The sequence below is a fragment of the Ceratotherium simum genome, chromosome 12 (genome assembly GCF_057802395.1).
Source record: "Ceratotherium simum simum isolate JZ-2026a chromosome 12, ASM5780239v1, whole genome shotgun sequence".
Lineage (NCBI taxonomy): Eukaryota > Metazoa > Chordata > Mammalia > Perissodactyla > Rhinocerotidae > Ceratotherium > Ceratotherium simum.
This window is the reverse complement of record NC_141911.1, coordinates 68,449,880-68,473,974: the sequence shown is the minus strand read 5'-3', so window position 1 is coordinate 68,473,974 and position 24,095 is coordinate 68,449,880. Positions and strand designations below refer to the sequence as shown.

Here is a 24,095-nt window from a genome sequence, read left to right as displayed (position 1 = left end):
CTAAAATATGAAGAGGCATATCTTTGGTGCACTGTGTCATTTTAAATGTTATCATGCTATGAATTAAAGCATAAATATCAGAGCCACAAAGAAAGAACCATAATTGAAATATATTAAGGCTAAGGTTACACACGTTGTGGACAGATTGTCTTTGAAGTCAAACACTGTGAAAACTCACTTTAAGGTATGACTTAAAAAAAAAAGGAATATTGAACTTTCATAAATATTCTGTATACCAATAACAAAAAGATACTCTGATATTGGCATATAATTTATAGAGACAGTTGAGAAAATAGAAATGCATTCATTCTACATTTCAAAATTTATTTTCTTTTTAAATTATATGAGGTTAGCTCCCATTATAGAAAATAAGTACATAGCAATAAAAAATTATACTCCATATTCAAAGACTTTCTGGCAATGTTTTACTTTGTATATACTATAAAGTCCTTAAAACTAAACCTTCAAACATAGTTTAACAATGGCTTTAGAATGAAAAAGCCCTCAACCTTTCTAAGAAGGGAACTAAATACATTGATTTTTCAGTATTTTAAATATTTAACACTGTCACATATTAATAGCCATCCAATATGAAAAGTGGGTACTCCTATCATTATCAGAAATATACTTTCTTATAAATTTTATGGATTCTATACCCAGACCAATTCAGTTTTTAAAGAAATTGAATTTAAGTGCAATATGTGCTGAAAATCACTGTTCTCCATTCTTCTTAATGATAATTAAGATTACCTCATTTTGCACCGCAAGGAAAATGAATTTGTGCCTATTTGGAAAGCGTTGGCCCTTGGCTTTTTGTGTATTTGCAGTTTATAAACGTTAATCCCGGTGGATCCTAGGGACTGGTGAAGGCTCATAGGCTAGGAACATATTTTGTAAGAAGTGAAAAAAACAGACATTTCCCCTCAGTTATAAAGTAAAGAACTTAAAAACTTTGAACTACAATTCAAAAATCTTGACATTTTAACTAAGATTTTGAAAGGCAACTATCCATGTTCGAATGTTGATGTATTTATGAATACTTTGGCTTACATATTTTTCTACTTAGTCTATACTGGTAATATAAAATAAAAATAATGATGATAGAAAAATAACTTGGAAGCCTTGGCCTGGAGGAGCAATGATAAGAAGAGATCTTGAACATAAGATTTTTCTAAGACAGCAATTTAAGAATGGGCTTTTACATTCTTGGGGAAGAGCTCAGAACACTGAGCCTGTGTAACATCAAAAAAATGTTTACTTCAGACTTAAGGTTGGCATTTAAAAACACATTATTCTAGTGAAAATATGATTACTGTCTTAACAAATTTGAGAAATTAAACTATTTTTAAAAAATATTTCACAGTTGTCAGTATCTTCATTTTAAAGCACAGTAGATAACGAATCGATGTTTGTATAACTCATATATGCTCATAAATATTAATCCCAATTTATAGATGGTAAAACAGAAAAGATGCTTTAATAACTTCAAAGGCAATTGGCAAAAGATTACGGTTTTGTTTTCCACGTTTCTGTTTAAAAAAATATTGTTACATTAGACAAAATTATCTAAGTGTTGCAGATATAGTGTTGTTTTTTATAACTGTAAATATTATCCTAACAACAATTCCTAAGTTATTTTTAAGGATGAGAACATCAGTTTATCTTCTGTGTAGTTTTATTTTTATTATTCAAGAAAAAATAATATATTGCTGAGACCCCCAAATTGTCAGTATCACCTTGAGAATTAAGTTAAGAATCCTCAGTTCTTCTTCCTCCTCTGTCATCAACAATTACATGACTTTGCTTAGTTGATTGAAAGCTTTACACTTACATGTATGGCACATAACGGACCCTCTAGACGAGCCTCAAACAGTAGATGATGAAATGATGCCCAGTGGAGAAAATGACATGCTTATCTTCTTTGTACTTCGTGATATGCAGGTTGACTTTAAATCTTGTAAATCATTCTAATCCACAATGTTTTGCTTTAAATGAGGCCAAAGCTGAATCTTAGCTTCAGAAAATACATCTATCCCAGAGAAGTCATTTTTTTAAAATCTTCAGACCAAATAAGGAGAATCAGAGGTATCTTCCTCTGTAGTTGTCTTTCTGCTTTGTTTCTAGATGCCCGTGTAATTGGGAAAATATTAGTTACACTCCATGGACCTGCAAAATGCCCAATGTGTCAGCTATGATGAAACTTCTATAAGACTTTGGAAGTTTGTGTAAAGGAGTTCCTATAAGTCTGCTATTTATTGCAGGTAACTGAATAAATGCATCTTACATCAGATTGGAAATCAGCCTTGAAGCCATTTTGCAAGGTTTATCCAACATCCTAGTCCAGGATTCTTCTGTACTACATTTTTCATAGGTGGTTATCTAGCCTGTGTTTCAACTCTTCCAATGAGGAAATTATTCTTTTATTAGAGAATTGGAAGCATCAAAAAAATGCTTCCATAGGTTTAGTTAAAATCTACCATCCCAGGGCTAGCCCAGTGGCATAGCAGTTAAGTTTGTGTGCTCTGCTTTGGCGGCCCAGAGTTTGCAGGTTTGGATCCTGGGTGCGGACCTACACACCACTCATCAAGCCATGCTGAGGCAACATCCCTAATAGAGAAACTAGAAGGATATGCATCTATGACATACAACTATCTACTGGGGGTTTGGGGAGGGAAAAAAAGGAAACAAAGGGGAAAATTGGCAATGGATATTAGCTCAGGGCCAATCTTCCTCAAAAAAAAAAAAATCTACCGTTTTATAACTTTTAGCCTTTGGTTCTTTTTCTCCTCTTTGAAGGAACACAGGGTGTGTAGGATGTATCTATGACGTCTTTCTTGTGTTACTGCTTTAATTTGTACAGAAGCCATGTGACCCCTAAGTCTACTCAAGGTTAAAAATCACCAGTTGTTCTCACGTGCTCTTCATGTTATAGTTTGTTAAGTCTTCACTATCCTGATAGTCCTTTAGTGCTCTCAATGTCTTTGCCAATGTCTTTCAAGGTATGTGACTCAAACTATACACAATATCTTAAATTGATATAAGTCTAGAAGTGGACTATTAGCATAGTTGATATGGAACTTTTATTCAATTGATTCAGTTGAAAAACACAACATTTTTAAGCAGTCATTTCATATTATTGCCTCATACTGAGATTGTGGTTCACTGTATTAGTTACCTGTTGCTGCATTAAAAACTACCCCAAAACTTAGTGGCTGAAAACACCAACAAACATTTATTATCTTACACTATTTCTGTGGCTCAGGAATTTGAAAGCTGTCTAGCTGGGAGATCCTGGTTCAGCATCTTTCATGAGGTTACAGTTAAAATTTCAGCTATAGGACTACAACCCTCTGAAAGCTTGGCTGGGGCTGGAGGATCTACTTATAAGACAGCTCACATATATAGCTGTCAAGTTCATGCTGGCTCAGTTCCTTACCACATGGACCTGTCCTTAGGGCTGCCTGAATGTCCTCCTGACATGACATGACATCTGACTTCCCCCAGAGTGAGTGATCCAAGAGAGAGCAAGGCAGAAGCCACACTATCTCTTGTGTCCCAGCCTTGGAAGCCACACATTGTCATTTCCATGTCATTTCCATAACTGTGTAACTCTTGGTTACACAGGTCAGCCCTACCAGTGTGGGAGGGGACTACACAGGGGCATGAATACCAGGAGGCAGGGATTGTCTGGGGCCATGTTGAAGGCTGGCACTAGAGTCCATTTTCTATCTTCCAATGACTAATTTCCCTCCTACATTTAAAGTATACTCACACCCTCTCAAGGCCACCAAAAATTTCATCCCATCACAACAACATCTGAAAGTCTAGAATCTTGTCATCTCAACCAGGCCGACGTGGATGAGGCTTTTTGGGTGTAGTTCCTTGTGTATAGATCCTTGAGAACAGTTCCCTGATCCTGAGACCCATGAACTGAGGAAATAAGATAACTACCCCCTCTTCCTCATACACACACCGAACATGCAATGGTAGGGCAAGAATAGGATAACCACTATAGATGTTCCTGTTCAAAGGGTGGAAAACAAGAGGAATACAGGAAAATGGTCCATAGTACTTCTGTAATTTAGCTAGGAAATTATTGGAAGTTCTTTCTCTAGAGTTCATTCCTACTGCTTCCTGGGAATGATTTTCCATGACTCTTGGCTCTGACCTTTGAGATCTTGGTTCTGCCTTGTGAGTCAACTTATTTTTCCATGAAAGGTAGCCTAGGTTTGTAGCTGTGTAGTTTTCTCAGTCTGGTTCCTGCCTGTACAAGTTTGGAGGTCCAAAGTCCTCTTTTCCTTTCGTTTTATCTCTGTTCTTTTCAGTCCAAGCTGCTGAGGTTTCTAACAATTAAATACTCTTAAAAACTTTGTGGTCTCCTGTGAATCTTCCTGGGGTTTATCCCATTATACAAAAGCCACACCTATAAGTCTGTTTGAGATTAACTCTTCTCTACTTAGAGTTTCTGCTGACATTACTGAGGGACAGTACCTTTCAGCTTCTTTGAACCCCTAGTGTCTGGCTGAATGGTTCTCTGAAGCACAATCTTAGATCTTTCTGAGGTCTTAGCAAAGAATTTTACAGCCATCCCTCAGCTTTATTTCTTATTTATTTATTTTTATTGAGGTAACATGGTTTATAATATTATATAAATTTCAGGTGTTCATCATTATATTTCGATTTCTGCGTAGATTACATCATGTTTACCACCCAAAGACTAATTACCATCCATCACCATACACATGTGCCCTGTCACCCCTTTCACCCTCCTGCCCCCCCCACTTCCCCTCTGGTAACCACGAATCTACTCTCTGTATCTGTGTGTTTGTTTGCTGTTGTTGTTCTTTTTATTTTCTATTTATGACTGAGATCATATGGTATTGAACTTTCTCCCTCTGACTTATTTCGCTTAGCATAATACCCTCAAGGTTCGTCCACATTGTCGTAAATGACAAGATTTCATCTTTTTTATGGCTGAATAGTATTCCATTGTGTATATATACCACATTTTCTTTATCCATTCATCCCTTGATGGGTACTTAGGTTGTTTCCAAGTCTTGGCTGTTGTGAATAATGCTGCAATGAACAAATGAACATAGAAGTGCATATATCTTTACACATTTGTGTTTTCATGTTCTCTGGATAAATACCCAGCAGTGGAATAGCTGGATCATATGGTAGTTCTATTCTTAATTTTTTGAGGAATCTCCATCCTGTTTTCCATAGTGGCTGCACCACTTTACATTCTCACCAGCAGTGTATGAGAGTTCCCTTTTCTCCACATCCTCTCCAACACTTGTTATTTCTTGTCTTATTAATCATAAGCATTCTGACAGGTGTGAGGTGATATCTCATTGTAGTTTTGACTTGCAGTTCCCTAATAATTAGTGATGTCAAACATCTTTTCACGTGCCTGTTGACCATCTGTATAACTTCTTTGGAAAAATGTCTGTTCATATATTTTGCCATTTTTAAATTGGATCATTTAGTTCTTTGTTGTTGAGATGTATGAGTTCTTTATATATTTTGGAAATTAACCCCTTACTAGATATATGATTTGCAAATATCTTCTCCCAATTGTTAGGTTGTCTTTTCGTTTTGTTGATGGTTTCCTTTGTTGTGCAGAACATTTTAAATTTGATGTAGTCCCATTTGTTTATTTTTTCTTTTGTTTCCCTTGCCTGGTCAGACATGGTATTTGAAAATATGCTGCTAAGATCGATGTTGAAGAGTGTACTGCCTTTGTTTTCTTCTAGAAGTTTTATGGTTTCAGGTCTTACATTCAAGTCTTTAATCCATTTAGAGTTAACTTTTGTGTATGGTGTAAGATTGTGGTCTACTTTCATTCTTTGCGTGTGGCTGCCCAGTTTTCCCAATACCATTTATTGGAGAGACTTTCCTTTTCCCATTGTATGTTCTTGGCTCCTTTGTTGAAGATTAGCTGTCCGTAGATGTGTGGTTTTATTTCTGGGCTCTCAGTTCTGTTCCATTGATCGGTGTGTCTGTTTTTGTGCTGCTATCATGCTGTTTTGGTTACTATAGCTTTGTAGTATATTTTGAAACCAGGGAGTGTGATACCTCCAGCTTTGTTCATTTTTCTCATGATACCTTTGGCTATTTGGGGTCTTTTGTTGTTCCAAATAAATGCTAGGATTCTGTGTTCTTTTTTTTTTTTTTAAGATTTTATTTATTTATTTTTTCCCCCCAAAGCCCCAGTAGATAGTTGTGTGTCACAGCTGCACATCCTTCTAGTTGCTGTATGTGGGACGCGGCCTCAGCATGGCCAGAGAAGCAGCACGTCGGTGCGAGCCCAGGATCTGAACCCGGGTCGCCAGCAGTGGAGCGCGCTCACTTAACCACCAAGCCACGGGGCCGGCCCGGATTCTGTGTTCTATTTCTGTGAAAAATGTCCTTGGAATTTTGATGGGGATTGCATTGAATCTGTAGATTGCTTTAGGAAGTATGGACATTTTAACGATGTTAATTCTTCCAATCCAAGAGCACGGAATTCTTTGTGTCTTCGTCAATTTCTTTCAACAATGTTTTATAGTTTTCAATGTATAGGTCTTTCACCTCTTTGGTTAGATTTATTCCTAGGTATTTTATTATTTTTGTTGCAATTGTAAATGGGGTTGTATTCTGAATTTCTCTTTCTGCTACTTTGTTGTTAGTGTATAGAAATGCAACTGATTTTTGTATGTTGATTTTGTATCCTACGACTTTACCATATTCATTTATTATTTCTAAACGTTTTTTGGTGGATTCCTGCAGGTTTTTTATATCAGCTTCATTTTTATGTGATGATTGCCTGGCAGTGCTTTGCAATCAATCTTTGCCCAGAAGCCATTTCTTTGTTTTAGCATTATTTCCCATCTTGAGAGACTGGCAATTTTCAAGGCCAATTTTCATAGGTCTTGGCTTCTTTTAGTTTAACAATCCTACCTTTAGCTTGTCTTCCCCCATCTCACATTTTACTATACACAGCAAGAAGAAATCAAGCAGCACCTTCAACACTCGGACTGAAAATCCCTTAACCAAATCATCCATTTTCTAGTTCCCACATGACTGCAGATGACAGTGTTGCTCAGCTTTCTGCCACTATGCTCCTCCAGTTTCCAATATCTTTTTCCTCAACAGTAGCCTCCTCAAAGGCCATCAGGCTTATAATAACAGTCCGCTCAGAACGTTTTCAGCTTCTGCTAACACTCTTAAATGTCCCTTCAGTTTCTGCCACTGCCTAATTCCAACATCTCTCCCACATTTTCAGGACTTCTTATGGCAGCAGCCCACCTCCAGATATATTATCTACTAATGTGTAGCAAATTACCACAAAATCTAGTGGCTCAAAACAGCAACAAACATTCATTATCTCAGTTTCTGTGAGTCAGGAATTTGGGGGCAGCTTAGCTAAGTGGTCCTGGTTCAGGATCTTTCACCAGGTTGGATTCAAGACATTGGCTGAGGTTGCAGCCATCTAAAACTTTGGGGCTGTAGGTTCTGATTCAGAGATGCTCCCTCACATGGCTGGGAAGTTCATGCTGGCTGTTGGCAGGCAGTCTCAATTCCTTACCACATGGACCTCTTCATGGAGCTACGTGAGTGTCTTTATGACATGGCAGCGACTTCCCCCCAGAGAGTGATCCGAAAGAAAGCAAGGCAGAAGCTTCTCTATCTTTTATGCCCTAGTCTTGGAAGTCACACATCATCATTTCCACAATATCTTATTAACTACATAGGTTAACCTTATTCATTGTGGGAGGGGACTACAAGAAGATGCGAATTGTAGGAGCCTGAAATCATTGGGGCCATCATGCAGGCTGGCTACCACATCCACTGAAATCCCTGATAATTTAATTTTTAGGAATTTCTATTAAGCCAGCTTTATCCCTTTCAGTATTTATTGATTTTTAACCTAAAAATTACCCATATCTATCATTAAATTCCAATTGTAGTTTCAATTCTGTATTCCAACCTATTCAGATCTTTTTGAATTTTAATTCTGTCATATCAACAACACTCTCCAGCTTTGAATTATTGATACTTATGCCATATTATGGAATTTTAAAAATCCAATTTAGTGATAAAAATGTTGCTAAACATTTGTGTCTCTAGGTCTGTTCACACTTGTAAAGTTGATAAAATAGGTACATATATCTTCACCTGCACCATTATAGAAATGACACATACATTAAATTTATTTTCTGTCAAATACAAACAGGGGTTCAATTCTCCCAGGCACCATGCTTATATAGTATTCTAAAAAGTGGGCCGCTCCAACTTCATTGGAAACTCTAATATATTTTGAAAGATTGATTAATTAGACAGATAAAACCCTCAAGAAGTGAGTAATGATGATTATAATGTTTTAAATTTTCTAATTTGGAAACCTGAAAGATAAAACTTAATTACTAGGTCTGTACACAAAATATCAGCCTTTGGCAAAATTATGAGGTAAGATAAATTCATTGTCCTTTGCCCACTAAACTCCTTAAGAGTAGAAACAATGTTTTTGTCATTGTAGTTGTTTTCTCCCATCAGACTTAGCAAGATGCCCTATGTCCAGTAGCTCCTTAACAAATATTTTTTAATTGGTGAATTGGTTAATAAATAATTGACAGATTATGAATTCCCCTCCCCCAAGTTTCTTGGTACCCAATTTCTCTTGTCACTAGGGACACTGTACTGGTACCCTACTGAAGTCTGTCCCCAGTGTTCCAAGACGGGAATCTTTTTCAATCTCCCTCTATCCAATTAAAATTTGACTATTTTTGATGAAGAAGAAGTTGGACAATCTAATAAAATTTAGGATTTTATGCCTTAATGCCTTAATCCATATTAGGGCATCTAATGGTGTGGATTTTCTGACACAGTTGACAAATAAATGAAAATTTTTTCACAAGCGTTTGGCTGCCTTACAAACCATAATAAGTTGCCACCAACTTGACCTCTCAGTAAGCTCAGTCTTGGTTGAACATGGCGGTTGGTGGATTCTCCACCAGGAAAATCTGGATTTCCTGATGTTGAGATTCCAAAACTATATCACTCTCTGCCTTGCCATGATTCCTTTTCTTGTTCACCCAACTTAAGAAATTCCTCTTTAAGTGAATAGCATTTCCCTATTTCTGCTAATGGCCTCAACATTCAGTCAGTGACAGAAACTCAAAAACTTGAAGTTTATTTGAATTTGTCCTTTCCCTAAATCCTCTCATCAAGTGTAGTCTTTGGCTAACTTTCTCAGCTCTATCTCCTCTTTCCTCTCTACCACATCTAGTTTAAATCTTTTAGTTTACTTCTCATTACAGTTTGATAGCCCATTTTTACCACATTAACTTACTAAAGCACAGCATCTATTTATTCATTATACTGCTCAAAGATGTCACTCCCATCTACTCCGTGCCGTGCGCACACAATGAACTCTAAACTTCTTCATCTAGCTATCAATGTCTGCCACATTCCAACCACAATTTAGCTTTCTAACCTTATCTTCCACTGCTTCCCCACACTGAACTACTCTTGGGGAGTAAATTCATCCCACATCTACCATCAAGTCTTTACTGTGCTTTTTCCTCGGCCTGAAATGCTCTCCCTCCACATCTATTAAAATCCTGCCCATCTTCCAAAGCCAAAATCTAAAAGACTCTCAAACATGATGTCTTGATCCTCCCAGCCAGAAGTATTCTCACACTTTTCTGAAAGTCCAAGGTACTTTGCACCACTCCTCAAGTACTCACTGAATTCTAGCTTAGGCTTCTGTCATATGCCTACATGATTTATCTCTTCTTGTGTATTTTAGGCTTCCTGAGAACACAGGTTATATCATTCCACGTGTGGTAGTTAGCACATCTGCTTTACTTAGAGGTGGTTCTTCCTGAGTTGGAAGCATTATGGAATGAGTTGGACAAGCATTATGCATTGGTTTGGGGATAGTGGGCTAAGAGAAAAGCCATTGGAGGTCAAACAATCCCAGATTTAAATTCAATTTTACCAGTTTCTAGTTGGATGATTTTGGACAAATTAATTAATCTCTTGGCACCTCAGTTTCCTCATCTGTAAAATAGGGATAGCAGTGCTTATTTCATAGATTTGTTGTCATAATTAAATGAGGTGCTGGGTCTAAAACACTTATCTCAATAGATAATTATTATCTTCCTATCCTTTATTGTTTCTGGCACAGAGTCTTGCAACAGTGTTCAATAACTTTTTGTTAAATAAATGAATTATTTAAAGAACTAAAAACATATAATGAACTATGTTTTAAATATACATGTATATTTGATAAGAAAAAATATTGGAAGGGTATAGAAGACAGGGTAAAAAATGGAAGAGCAAAGTAAGGAGTTAAGATATTACTTTTTTTTTTTTAAGGTGAGAAAGAAGAAATTTAATTTTTGGCAAAATTATAATCTTAACTCTACAAAACATGTTGGGAAGTCATTATAATTTTCTAATGGGAAAAATCTAATTACCTCTTATTAATTCTAACAGTTCACATCTTAAATTACATATAAAAATTTTTAAATACTGCAGCTTACAGGAGTCCCAGCCAGGCTCTAGATTCTCAGCCACTGGGGAATTTCTGTGCCGGACCACCCAGTGAGAAAGTGAAAAGCTGGTACTTTTGCCAATGTGGAAATTTCTTCAGAGGAGAGCTCCAAGCTGTTTCAACCACTTTCCCCCAGGAAGACTGGGGTGAAAAAAACACATGAGAAATTACTGGACAAACACTACTTGTCCAAGTTTAAAAGTAATAATCAAAGATGGAATTAATGCTTTTTACACCATAGCTCTTCCAAACTTAAGTCTGTTTACAAAGATTTGGACTGACTTGTCTCAGTCTGTTTCTTTGGAGGGCACAAATTTATATGAATAAAGCTAGAATTTCAAGGCAAGTCACGCTATTTAGTTACAGTTTGATTTGGATTTTTTGTTCATTATTTATAATCTTTCTCAAAATGTCTTTAGAAACAAGTGATTCAAATAGTAATACTGAAATAGCATTTGCATTTCAAAGCTTATTTCAAGTTTCTTGTGATAACCTTTTATTATCAAAGAAAGGAGACATTCAAATGGTAGTTAAACCTGGAGAAGGTATGGAAAGGTGCACAGAATAAGAGTCTTTGCTCATAACTTTCCCATTTTGTAAAGGCTAATATTTAACATCTTTTATCTTAAAGGTATTATCTCATCTATAATTAGGAACAGTCTGAACATCTAGTTTCTTGGACTAATGCAGAACAGATGTTTGTGAAAGTGCCTGAAATATAATAGAACTTCAATAAATACTATTGTGCTGGCGAAAAAGCTTAACAGGTGTGTGTGTGTTTTCCTACACAACTCTCCCTCTTCACCTCCTCAGTATTTCCCAGGCAGTGTTAGCAAAAGGCCACTAGAAGACGGATGTTTCTACTTATCCTGGAGCCTCTGAGGATCCCAAAGACGATCTCAAATAATGGCTCCAAAGGCACTTTCTTCTGCTCTTCCCAGGGAAGAAGATTATTTTTGGGGGCAGAGAAGTGGACACTCTTTTGAAGCAAGAAGTCTTTTGGTTGCAAGTAACAGAAACTCAATTTGAACCACCTTGGGTGAAACAGGCACTATGCTGACCTGAGGAGCAAAATGTCTGTAAGGGTGAGGGTTTAACTGGAACTCAAGGATCACAGGAACAGGGACACCGCCAGGACTCTCTCTCCATCCGATTCCCATTTGTGCTTGCTTCTCTCTGCACCAGCTTTCTGTCTTAGCAGAGACTGCAATCTTCTGCCCTGGAGAACTTGGCTTCTGACCGTTCCTCTCTTCATCATAAAAGGGACTACTTCTCTCCTCTAAATCCCATCAGAAAATTCCCAGGGAGGGACCGAAGGGCCAGCCTAGGTCATATTCCTCCTCTCGTGAACAGAGACTGGCTCTATAATTGGCAGCCTCCATTAGAACAATATAGTTTGAGCCAAGAGAAGAGCAGATCCTCCAAAAGGAAGGCAGTTCTGTTTCCAGGAGAGTGGTGCTGGGCAGACCAGAGAAGTGTTCTTAGAATTATACTTGCAAAAATCAGAGTTGTATATATTAAATATGAAATAAAAATATTTTTTCAGTTGCTTCTTATTTTTTATAAATGTGTTTCTCTGCCTCTTTCCTCTGTCTCAGATGTTTTTCTTACACAGCACCGCTAAGTCCTATCCTTTCTCTTCTTCAAATATGTGCTTAACATTCACTTCCTTGGACTTCTGGTAAAATGCGGCAAATCAAATACATTTGTTTATCTCTATTTTCCCCCAAATGCCATTAAAATGACAGCAAAAAAGGAAAAAAAAAAAAAAAGAATAACTCCCTTAATGCAAAGAAGAAGGGGAGAGATTAAAATAGATGAAGAGCGACAGGAGCTTTTGGAAGAGAAGAAGTAGATGCACAGCGTATTAGTTATCTATTGCAACAAACTACTCCAAAATTAGCATCTTAAAACAGTACATATTTATTATCTCACACAGTTTTGAGGGTCAGGAATCTGGGAGCAGCTTAGGGTGCAGTCAAGTTGTGGGCCAAGGTTGTGGGCCAGGGCTGCATCATTGGATGAGCTGGAGGATCCACTCCCAAGATCACTCATAGGGCGGTGGGCAAGAGGCTTCAGTTGCCCACCGTACAGCTGAAATACTAACTATGATGGGAAAAATTACAACCATACGACAGACACCACCTTAAATAATCAACGTATCCTCACCAAATATTGTATAAGTGGGCATTGCGTGCCTAGGACACAGTGTCACCTCTGTGATAATCCTGAATATCATAGAAGATGCATAATCTGAATCTAATGACATGAAAATATCACACACACACAACAGAAATTGAGAGATGTTCTACAAAATAACCTTCAAAATAATAAAGAAATAATAAAAAATAATCTTCAAAACTGTTAAGTTCATGGAAGTGTGTTATGTCTTTGATAAGGCCATGGGAGCGCACAGGAGAGGCACCTTGAACCAATCCAACACCAAGATGTCAGGGAGGCCTTTTCCAGAAGAGGGATGTCTAAGCTGAGATCTAGATTTAACCTCAAAAAGGGATAGTGCAGGTGAGGAGGGCAAAGAGGAGGGAGCAGGTCGTAATGTACAAGACCAAGGAAAACTCCCTTGACCATATGCCAACGGATGTGTGTGTGTATGTGTGTGTATCCTTTCTTTATTATCAGCAAGAGTTTGCTTCTTTTTCTATCATATCTAAAAATGTCACATTTCAAGATATCTTAGGAAGTTAGGTCTATTGCTTTAGTCTAAGAAATGTACCTTGAAACACATGCAAAAAAGTAGAACTTCCCCTTTGATCGGCTCAGTCACTATAATCATCATTTTTCAAACACTATGCACCTCGTAAACTAACAAGGCAATGTTATTTTCATAGCACTTTCAATATATTTTCCTCTTATTTTATGAACACCATTTTCTGATCACATCAACAGAAAGTGATACAGGAGACCAGCAGTTCTTTCACAGCAGTAGTTTGTTTAGTGGTTGGGAGAATAACCTCTTGTCAGATTGTGCCTGATTTGAGTCCTGTTCTAGGCCTGAGTTTGCCACTCATGAACCAGGCAGCCTGAGTCAAGCTACTTCTGAGCAGCGGTTTTCTCATCTGTCAAATAAGGAAAAGCTACTTTATAGGGTTGTTATGAGAACTGATTGAGATAATGCATGAAAAGCACTTAGCACAGCACCTGGTTCATAGAAAGTACTCAAGAAATTGTCTTCTGCATCACTCTATAGTCGTATTTAGAAAAGTCGATACATAAAGTAAGGTCAAAATATAATGGTAAAAATATGTTTAGAGTGCTGTGAAAATAACATTGGCCTATTGTTTTAAGAGTGTGTAGATAATTTTTTAAAATGACAATTATAGTGCCTGAGCCAATCAAAAATAACATATCTACTATCACATTTTATAAGTTCCCAATCATCCTGCCCCTGGAGTTTTTGAGTCCCCAGCCATCTCGCCCTCCCTGGAGCGCCTTCTGAGGAACAGCAAGGCCAGGTCTAGTGATTCACCAGGGGAGACTGGGCTCTCTAAAAGCCCAGTAGGGCTGTGAAACCCCCTTCACTGTAGCTCCCTACCACTCCAGGCCCTGAATTTACTTACTTGTTTGTTCATATATGATTTGTTTGTTCATTTATTTAGCATAATAAGGCAAAACATTTTTTTCTGGTATACAGGAAGAATTATTAAACACTTCATACTTGTCTCATCAAAGGTAATGCCACTCTTCCCATGTTCAGTGACATGAGTTATTGTTTACGGCAGCAGTCGGAAAGTGGAAGTGGATAGGGTAGGTGATCTAAGGAATATTTCGCCACTAATAAATTTATCAAAAATATTAGAGGCTTATGGGGCAACAATTAGCAGAAATAAAGATAACGATGGTTTTTTTGGTCTATACTTCAATCAAAGTCTGATTGAGTTAATGCTTTTTTGTTGTCATTTTTGGGTTAACTAACATTTTTAACTTCTCAAGTTTCCTTGTCTCCAACCATAAAAATGAAAAAACAACTTTGTCCATAGTATATTTTGATGTGCTATATTTTACTGTATATTATGAATAGTGAAATTGCTAAAAGCATAAAATAATTGTGAGAATTGGAGATCATAATCTCTTACCTAGTAAAATGATCTTAGGTTCTGACAATTGTAAGCTGGAAACTTCCATAATATGTGCCCCCCCACACACCCAGACAGTCACACACACATATCTCCTTTCTGTCTCCCTCACCACACACATTCCCCAAGCTATATATTTTTTAAAATCTTTATTTTAATAAAGATATACTAAGAAACATTAAAATTCATCCATTATCTTATGAAACTGATCATCATCCTAAAAGTGATCCTAAAAATGATATGATTTATCATCCTAAAAATGCTCTCATATAGTAAAGATGATGGTAGTGATGGTAAAAAAGATTAAGATGAAATTTCTGCTATGGAATTCTTTTACATGTCTGATTTCTTGAGAAAAAGATTAGAAATTAATAAGCATTAATCTGAGATTTAATTCATGCCAATTCAATAGATTTTAATGTCTGGGACTTTGATTTTTGCAAACCAAGGTTTATTTATACCATTTAATCAATAGGCATTTATTGAACATCTATTATATATCTCAGGTATTGCGCCAAGCTCCCACAAAAAGCTTAAAAGAATGACCCCAAAGATCTTAACTCATATTAAAACATCCCACATGGTAACTGACAAAGGAGTAAAATAGACAAAAGGTAGTTTTCAGGTATAGGAACAATGAGTGCCCAGAAATAAAATTTAAAAGTAAAAAGGGAGAGAGTTGTGAGATTTAGAATTACCTTTAAAGGAGATGTTGGAAGAAGTCAGAAAGGAAAGAGAATCGAACGAGGGTGGAAATGGGGCCACTCTTCTGTGGAGGAAGACGTCTTTAGACCAAGCTCTAATCTGAAAGAGTTGCAGCATGACAGTGAAGGTGTTTTCCAGCCATATAAGAAAAATCACCCTAAATTACTGTTGAGCCAATAACAATAGGATATAGCACAAGGAAAATAAGTACCTTTATATGGGAAGATGCAGAAAGGAACTCACATCAGCACACAAACTCTGCGCAGGACTATCTGTGTTCTCTTGGAACACGTAATTTTGACAACATCCACAGGTGGTAGTTTCAGGGGGAGCAGGAACTTCAAGTTGAGAACAGTAAACTGAACTGACATCTACCACTTTGATGGGCACAATGCCACAGGTGAGGCTGCCTTGGGGGAAAGGAGTGTGCTCCCTGACCCTTCCTGGATACCCAGCGTGCAATAGGGCTTTATTAAAGAACGTGCACCGTCCCTCTGTTGCTATGAAAAGGCGGGTTCAGATACTGCATGCTTTACTTATTGGCCCTGGCGCCTTTACTGTTCATACAAGCACTCCATATTTATGAAAACAAATGGGTTACAGGTAGACTCTTGATTGGATAAAACAACTTTTCCTATCTGGAAGAGTAAACACTAAAAACAATCCAAAACCTAAATTCAAAAGAGGGGACAAGCAGAGGATAATCCAGAAGCAGCCAGAATTCCGGGGAGAGCCTACTGAGACGGGGGAAGGGCAAAAAGGAAGGAGGAAGTGAAGACGGCTGGAAATGAAGGGAAGGGACAGAAGAGGGATGTGGAGGGAGGGACGTGAATGTCTCCCGTGAAGCTGTGTTCATAGCTCGTCCTAATCCCCTGTTCTCTGACAAGGCATTGCACGTGAGTGCAGGGGCCAGCAGAGACGTGGGGTTGCCAGGCTGCTCCAGCCACTGTGGACTCATCCTCTCTCCACCTCCACAGTGGCACCCACCCAGATTCCTTTCTTGTCAAACTTGTTTCCAGTCACCCAAGCCCTCTAGTCTATGACCTCTTGGTCAAACTGTCTGTTGCCCAGGACACAAATAGATTGAGGGTGTCAGATAACATGGTAATTTGGTGGGGCGGAGGACAGTTTTGAGTGAGTGCTACAAAACCCTTTCTAATGCCCCTTGCCCCAACCACCCGCACCTTGTAAGGTAAAGGCTCTTTCTCCACCTACATTTCTGTCTCTAAGTCACTGGAGGAGAACGGAGTGTGATTCATACCGCTTTTCATTTGTTTGCTTTGATGTGTTCATTCTCTCTCGGGAGCTAACTGGTAGAACATCTCAATCAATTCCATTTTCTTGGCCAAGTGGTGTAACACAAAGTTGGGTGATGACACACTTGGGCTGCATTGCTCTGTGGGACTGATAGAGAATATTGTGTGCCCTGAAGTCAGAGCAGTGACACTACACAAAGTGACGAACATCCTGTAACCACATCTTGAGCTCAAAGCTACTTCTCCTGGAACTGATCAGTATCCAACTAATACACAGACACCGTCCTCACCACGTGCCTGGTGCTTGCTGAGTCTGAAAAGCCTTGTTGTCCGCTCTGTTGCTACCCTCCAGCCCCTGACAGAAATTCCCACCATCAATACGCAGGCTGTGAACACCCTGAAGGAGACACAGTGGCCACTGAAGAAGCTAAGACATGCCGGTGAGAGTAATGGGATGACAGAGTTCACACCAGACATGCACACCACCGCAGCCACTTTCTCACACCCCTAAGTCAAAGATTTGGATGAATACTCGCAGTAAAAATTATGCTGCTTCAACGAACAGGTCAGAGATTGGGTCCAAGCGGGCAAAGTGTGTTACCTGTTCAAAAAACATTTACTGAGAGGTTACTATGGGCCAGGCACTGCATTTCAAGTAACGCAGCGATTTTGTACAGAAAGAAACCAATCTTCTTAAGAAGTACAAGAATTGTTCTGCGTGCTGGTTGGCAATTCCTGAAAGCTCCATGTGCCATCACGTCTTTCTGTGCTTGCACCCACTTTACGTCTTTTCCTGACTGAGGCGGAGGGGAAGGCAGAGGTTAGACGAGGGAGCGAGACAGAGATACAGAAACGGAACCACCTCTCTACGCAGGCATTCGCTGAGCACCACTAGTTGCTAATCTTTCCGGGTGAGGGCACAAGAACTCAGGAGGTGGCCTACCTTGAATTCTTTCTCTGGCTGTCTTTCTCTAAGTTCTCTGTATTTGATGGGGCACGTGGGCCTAGCACCTAAGTCAGTGCTGAAGTATTGTTTCTCTCCGTTACTTATGTTTAAAGAAACATACAGGTCAGAGTCGGAAAGAGGCAGAGCCCAGCCGGTCGGAGCCTGGGGTTTCAGCGCGATGGCTGGCCAGGGCTTGAGCGCGGTATCGGCCCCCACTCCAGTCCCCACCCACCCAGCCCTGCCTCCAGGGGTCCACCAGATCCCCGCCCGATCCCCGGACTCGACCCCTCAGCCTGGGTTCTCGACCCTGCGAGCCCCGTCTCCTCCTAGAACTGCAGCTGCTCCCACTAATCTTTGTAGGAGTTCCAGACCTTTCTGCGTACCTCAGTGTGAGAGGAAAGGAAATGCGCTTGTGTTGGAAGGTCTTAACATCAGGCTACAAAAGGGGAAAGGTGGGTCCCATAAGCCCCATCCCTCCCGCCCCGCAGCCGACCTCAGCCGACAGCAGCCGAATGGTCGCTGGGAAGTGGCTGCCGGAAGGGTCTGTGCGGCATTGGGCCGGGGACGCGGCCGGGGCAGCTCGAGGCGCAGAGCTCGCTATAGGCGCTCTCCCAGCTCGGATAGATGATTCATTTTTATATGTAACGTTTTACCCCACTCTATAGCTCCGGCCGGTTAATGTTCAACCTCGGGGCTTGGAGAGGCCGCTCGAGGGAAGCAGACAGGGCTGACCCATTCAAGGTATATGGCGGCCCGGGAGTGACGCGGAGCCCGACAGAGGGTGAGAGGGACGTGCGGGGCTCCGAGGGCCCGGGCCTCCCGAGGCCGGCGCTGGAGGGCAGAGCAGCGGCCGCGCCCGGGCCCAGCACGCGGCCGGGAGGCACCGCGGGGAGGCAGCGCCCGGCGGGGCCCGACCGCCCACGACGCCGCCGCCCCGACCCCGAGCGGCGCGTGCGGGGATGGCGGGGGCGCGGGGCGAGGGCGCGCGCGGCGCCCGGCGGGACCCGAGGGCCTCTCGCGCGGCCCCAGCCGCCCGCTTCGATGCTCGCCTGGGGCTGCGGCGGGAGGTGGGCGCGCGGCGGCAGCTGCGGTTTAGATTCCGGTTTCCTTGTCCGGAGTGGCGTGCCAGCACCAGGGCAGGGACCCGAGAGGGTCCCCGGAGGTGCGTGGGTTGCCCTCTGGGCCGCGGCTTCTCCGGGGGCCTCTGAAAATACCGTCAGGATAATGGGAGGCGGCACGTCTTGTCACCGCCCTTCTCCCATGTCGCCGGCCAAAAACTGAGCATGAAGACAGAGCAGCTGTTCTGGTCAGTGACAGCGGCAGCACCCAGCTGTGCCGGAGCCACAGTTCGAGCGGCCAGGGAGGCCTAAGGCGAAGGCGCCCTTGCTGGCACGTTCAGGTTGCGCGGCGGCTCCTCGGGTCCTTCCGCGGAATCCAGGAGTCCAGAAGGTCCTGGTCAGCCGTCCAGACTGCCGTCCCTGGCGCTGGGTGGTGACAGGCCGGCGGCGCTGCGCCGGGAGAGGAGGCTCGGGCTGGGCGGGGAGCTTCGCGCCCGGAGCTGCAGCCCGGCCTTCGCAGGAGGGACTTTTTTTTTCCCCCTCTGTCAGAGAAGCAGACAACAAGGCCCTGCCTCATCAGATAAGAGCGGCTCCTCCGATTTCACGGATTTTAAGCAGGGGCCGGAGGCGCTGAGGTCAGCAGAGCCCTGGGAAGAAACACCGTCCGAGGCCCAGCGCCTGCAGAAGGGTTTTACTTTACTTTCTTTTGTTTGATATTATATTATTTTCTAACAAGTGACCTGTCGTCTGTAGCCTTGGGCTTCCTTCGGCAGGTAAAGGCCCTTCCATGGCACTAGGGATGGGCCGCAGTGTCCCCACCTCTGTGCGCATCCGCACCCCCGCCCCCGTGCGCGCACAGAGCGCGGTGAATCGGTCAGAGACTCGCCGTCCACCAGACGCAGGCGGCCGCGTGAAGTGACACCAGGGAAGGCCCGGCCGGTCCACCCGGGAGGACCGAGAAAGATGCCATCGAGCTTCAACTGGGTGCAGCGACCCCACCCAGATACCGGCCAGGAGCAGCAGAGTTGAGGCGGCTGTTGACACAAGCAGAATGCGGGAAAGCGCCCAAGAACTGGATTGCCACCAGTCTGGGTTCCAAGTCACATTCGATATGCTGCCCCACCGCCGTCTCAGGGACAGCAGAGACGGTTCTAGGTCTCATCTCCCCAGAGCCACGAGGATAAAGGTTCCTGCCCAGGATTGCGTGCGAGGGGGTCCCTCGCTGCTGCAAAGTGTCGGCGGAGGCAGAAAGGCTTTGCTACTTCGGGACGGAGGAAGCATTGGTAGAGGGAGGCTCGGGGCTCTAAGGGAGCCACCCCAAGCCTTAGTCCTGGTACCTCAGGTCCCAGCATCCGCGGGCCATTTTCTAAGTCAATAGAATAGGGGGAAACAAACAAATAAAAACTTTGGTGTGGATAAGGAAAACAGGAGAGGGAGAAGATAGGAGGAGACAGACGGGGGTGGGGGGGTAGAGGGGGAGGACACCAACATTTTTGCAGGAAGAATAGGACAACTAGGTCTGGAAAGATCCATCAAAGTCAGGGGGTGCAGACACACGCCCTGCGCAGGGAGGGCCGTAGGAACATGACCCTTCAGAGAAGGAAAAAATGCAATCCCACACACAACCCCCCAAAGTAAACACCTTTACCATATATATTCATTAAATGTTTTTTAAAATGTTAAAAGAAAAAAAAGGGATTTAGATGGTTCTTTTAGCCATTCTTTGGCTGAGTAACTTAAGCTTCAAATTATCTCCTGTTTTCCACAACTGCCACTGAGCTGTTAACAACGCGTTGTTACAACAGGAGTAGCAATGATTTTTAAAGGTAATTAAGTAGAATTAAATATGTCTTCAATGGGATATTTTATTTCTTGCAGGCCTTCTCTAATCGGCAAACAAAATCTAAAAATCAACATTTACATAAAATGCATAAAATACTCAGCACAGAAGTGAATGAAGTTAAGCATCCCAAACAATAAATTCTGGTTTCTATCTTTCCAGATAGGAAGTCAACAATGAGAAGGCCTCCCTTTGGGAGGGAGGGGGTAAGGGTGATAAATAAACTTTTAAGATTAGAGTAAAATTTCCCTGGTTTCCTCTGCTAAAATCTGAAAAGGTAAATAAATTAGTTATGTGTTTACAATCGGGTTTCTACTTAACCCATGGTTACTTTAAAAATCTCATCCTTAATTACTATTTTCTCAAGTTCAGTAAAAATGAAATTGTCAGATTAGGGAGGGTGGGGGAAGAAGGATAGTTTTTAAAAAATTCTTTCTCAAAATATACTACAAGAAATTTTTCCCCTTTAGTTGGAGACCTCTCTTCCCTCGGTCAGCCAGGCTTCTTGCTTTGCGGTGTGCTCAGATTAACTGCAGCTTGCCGGGGGGTTTATAAGTCAATCAATAGGGACCCTATATTCATAAAGGCCTCTGATCTAATTACACCCTCTCCTTCTCTCTCCCTCTCTCTCCTTCTCTCTCCCTCTCTCTCTCTCCCTCTCTCTCTCTCTCTCGATGTAAATCGGTCAGCCGGGGACTCCCAGCTTGGCCCGCGTTGCCGGTGGGCGGCCGGAGGCTGGGGAGCCGGGCGGCGGCGGCGGCGAGGGCGCCCGCGGATTAGGATGTGGATTGCAGGATAGACCTTTCTTTGGTCACATTCGCGACGGGGGTTGGGGGGGAAGGGTCGAGATCGCGCCAGGTTTTTATAGACTCGCCTTAAAAGAGCTCGCCGCTCTTTACAGGGTTAATTTATGGGGCTTTCGAGGAATATTGGAAGTTTTAAGGCTCTCTTTATTTTTTTCCCATTAATTTTTTTTTTGTTACACTCGTAAAGGGACTGCTGGGTTTCAGCACCTCGCAGGAGGAGGGTGGGGGTGGGGAAAAAGCAGGGCCGGGAGGCGAAGGGGAGGATCTGCCTACTAATCAAACCGCCTACACGGGCCCAACACATTTTTTAAAATTAAATTTCTAACCAAGTCGTGGAGAGTAAAACTAAGATCTAGGAACTGGGAGGAAAGTGAGACAACCTGGGCTATCTACACCTTTCCCCAGGGCTCCACCCGTTTGAATGGAATGAAGGGTTTGGGGTCTTCCAGGAGGGAGGCCGGGTTAGAGGAGCAGGTGAGGCTGGGTCGGGGGAGGAGGAAGCCCCTCGACCGCCCGCCGCCGGCGCGGGGCGCCTGCTCCGGGCCGGCCCCCGGGCGCGCGGAGGTGGGCGGTGGGGGCGAGGCCTGCGGGCCCGGCTCCAGGGGCCCGACCTCCCGCTCGCCATCTTTGATCCCACGCCGAGGGGGTTGGTGTTCATGCTATAGATTACCTTAAAGGTTCCTTTAAGCACTTTAATACACAACTAGCTCAGAAATCATTAAGAGACCTAGAGAAGGAGGAAAAATACCCTCATACTCACCGGTAATAAGTGTTGACATGCAGCAAAAATCGATTGAGTGGAACCGAGGTGGTGGCAGTAGCGATGGCCGGAGGGGGACCGGCGTGGGCGCGGGAGGGGCGAGGGGACCCACTCCACTGGCTCGGGAACTAAGTTTTTCTCACTTGAAGGGAAAAGGAGGTGCGGAAAAGGGCCGGCGGGCGAGCGGGGATGGGTGTGGGGAAGTAGGGGGGTGAGGAGGGTAATCCTTCCTTCTGGAAACCCAGGGAAAGGAGCTGAGGTGGGAGAAAGGGCCTCTCCTCCGTCCGGAGTCTCCGCCCCCAGCCCGCTCCACTCAAGTCGGGGAAGTGACAACTCTGCTCAGACCTCGACTTCCATTTTGTTCCCGCAGATTGATTGATCTCCTCGAGATGGTTCTATTTCAGCAAGCGAACTATGCCGAGACCCGCCTCCTGGACCAGCACTCCCAAGTCACTCTAGGACCCGCGGGAGACGCAGATCCTCCCAGCAGGTCTCATTAGCGCTGCCAGCACCCCATCCCCAAATCCCCTCTCCGCGTCCCCTCCCCCTCCCCCGCCGCCCCTCCCCCGCCACGAGGCGGAGACTCGGGGAGGCCCGGACGGTCGGGCCCCGCGGCTCCAGAAGCCAAAGTCCGCCCTTGGGGACCGGTTTCCTCTCCACTGCTCTCAAGTGAACAACAAGGACGGAGGTGACCCTCGTCCAAAGGCCTTTTATCTGCCCCCCACCGCCGCGTGATCCCTCTGCAGGTCGGAGGCAGAGCGTAAAAAAGAAGGAAAGAAAGTTAGTGTGCGTTGAGCATTGATCTTAAATTGGCGACATTATCCGCCATCTCTTTAAGTGGCAGCAGCAATTGCATTTAGAACAAAGGCTCAGTGTCTGAGCTCCAAAAGCTTATAGGTAAAGTTGCTGTCAGATAAAACCAACCGAAGCGCAAAAACACAGGTTTTCTCGGCTCCAGAAAACCGGCGGCTCCTTTTCGCTCCCGATTCCCCAGGGTGGTGTTTGTCCTCGCCCACTGCGGAGGGGGGAGGGTGTGACCAGGACAGCAAAAGACCTCAAAACTAACCCCACACACAGCGACCCGCCTAGCGCCACGGTGATGAATTCTTTGGGACTAAGTCGTATTTGCTACTATTTGTTAGGAAATCAAATTTCACATTTAAAAAAAACAAGGCTGAAACCACCAACAAAGGAACAGCGGGTGCTTAAAGTTCTTTTAAACACTCACACCGACCTCATTCCCCGTTTAGATGTCAGAGGATGGGAGGGAGGGCCAGGGCTGTAATTCATCTTGATTTGCTTCATTGTCCAGCAGTTTGCAAACTATAATCCTGTATAATTTCAGGAACAAGCAGGTTTAGAATTAATGGGTCAATATTATTTAAAACAAAACACGGGGATCGTGACCTTTGCCTCAACTACATATTGCTCGACAAGACTCAGGAAACGCCACTCTAACCTCTGAACCCCTGGGCTCTTTGAGAAACCAAAGGGCTGTAGTTATTGGAAATGGTCTTTGTTTCTTTTAATGTCTAGAAAGGATTTGGAAATAGTAATGCAATATAACATGAAGAATCTCTCTACTTAAGCCTGAAAGTTAAACGTGGAGGCCTAAATATTTTGAACCGGAGGTGTTTCCTTGTAAACTTATTATAGACGTATTCCTCTTGAGAGGAATGTATATAAACTGTACATGTATACATACACATACCCCTCAGAGCAATTTACTGGAGGTGCAGCCCCCCACCCCAAATAAACTTGAGAGTCATTCCAAGCTGGCCTACTTTCTAAATTTCTTTCTCCCTTCTTCTCTGTCTTTTATATTATTTGCTAGTAATAATGGAATCCTCTGGGTTTAAGCCAAAGAAAAATCTGGGAGACAAGACCAGACTTTGCAGGTTTTCTTTTGGGGACTTTTTTTTTTCTTTTTAGTTTCTGATGAATGACTATAATTTATTTCTCCCAAATTTAAATAAGTACTGCTGCCTTGTGTGTTTAACTAGGCAGGCAGAGGGAACTGGTTTGTTTAGGAGGCAGTGACTGAGAAACCCTGGCCAGGCGACAGAGGAGGGCAGAAAGAATCCAGA

The 24,095-nt window shown here is 42.7% G+C and overlaps 1 long non-coding RNA gene across 1 annotated transcript in view; it reads right to left on the bottom strand.

Annotated features, from left to right (window-relative positions):
* LOC147915875 (uncharacterized) overlaps positions 1-22,466 on the bottom strand; it is an 82,667-nt gene extending 60,201 nt beyond the window's left edge. The window contains exon 1 of the long non-coding RNA XR_015553843.1: positions 22,009-22,466. This is a non-coding gene — a long non-coding RNA (uncharacterized LOC147915875). The remainder of the gene's footprint in view (positions 1-22,008) is intronic.
* Positions 22,467-24,095: the final 1,629 nt, after the last annotated feature.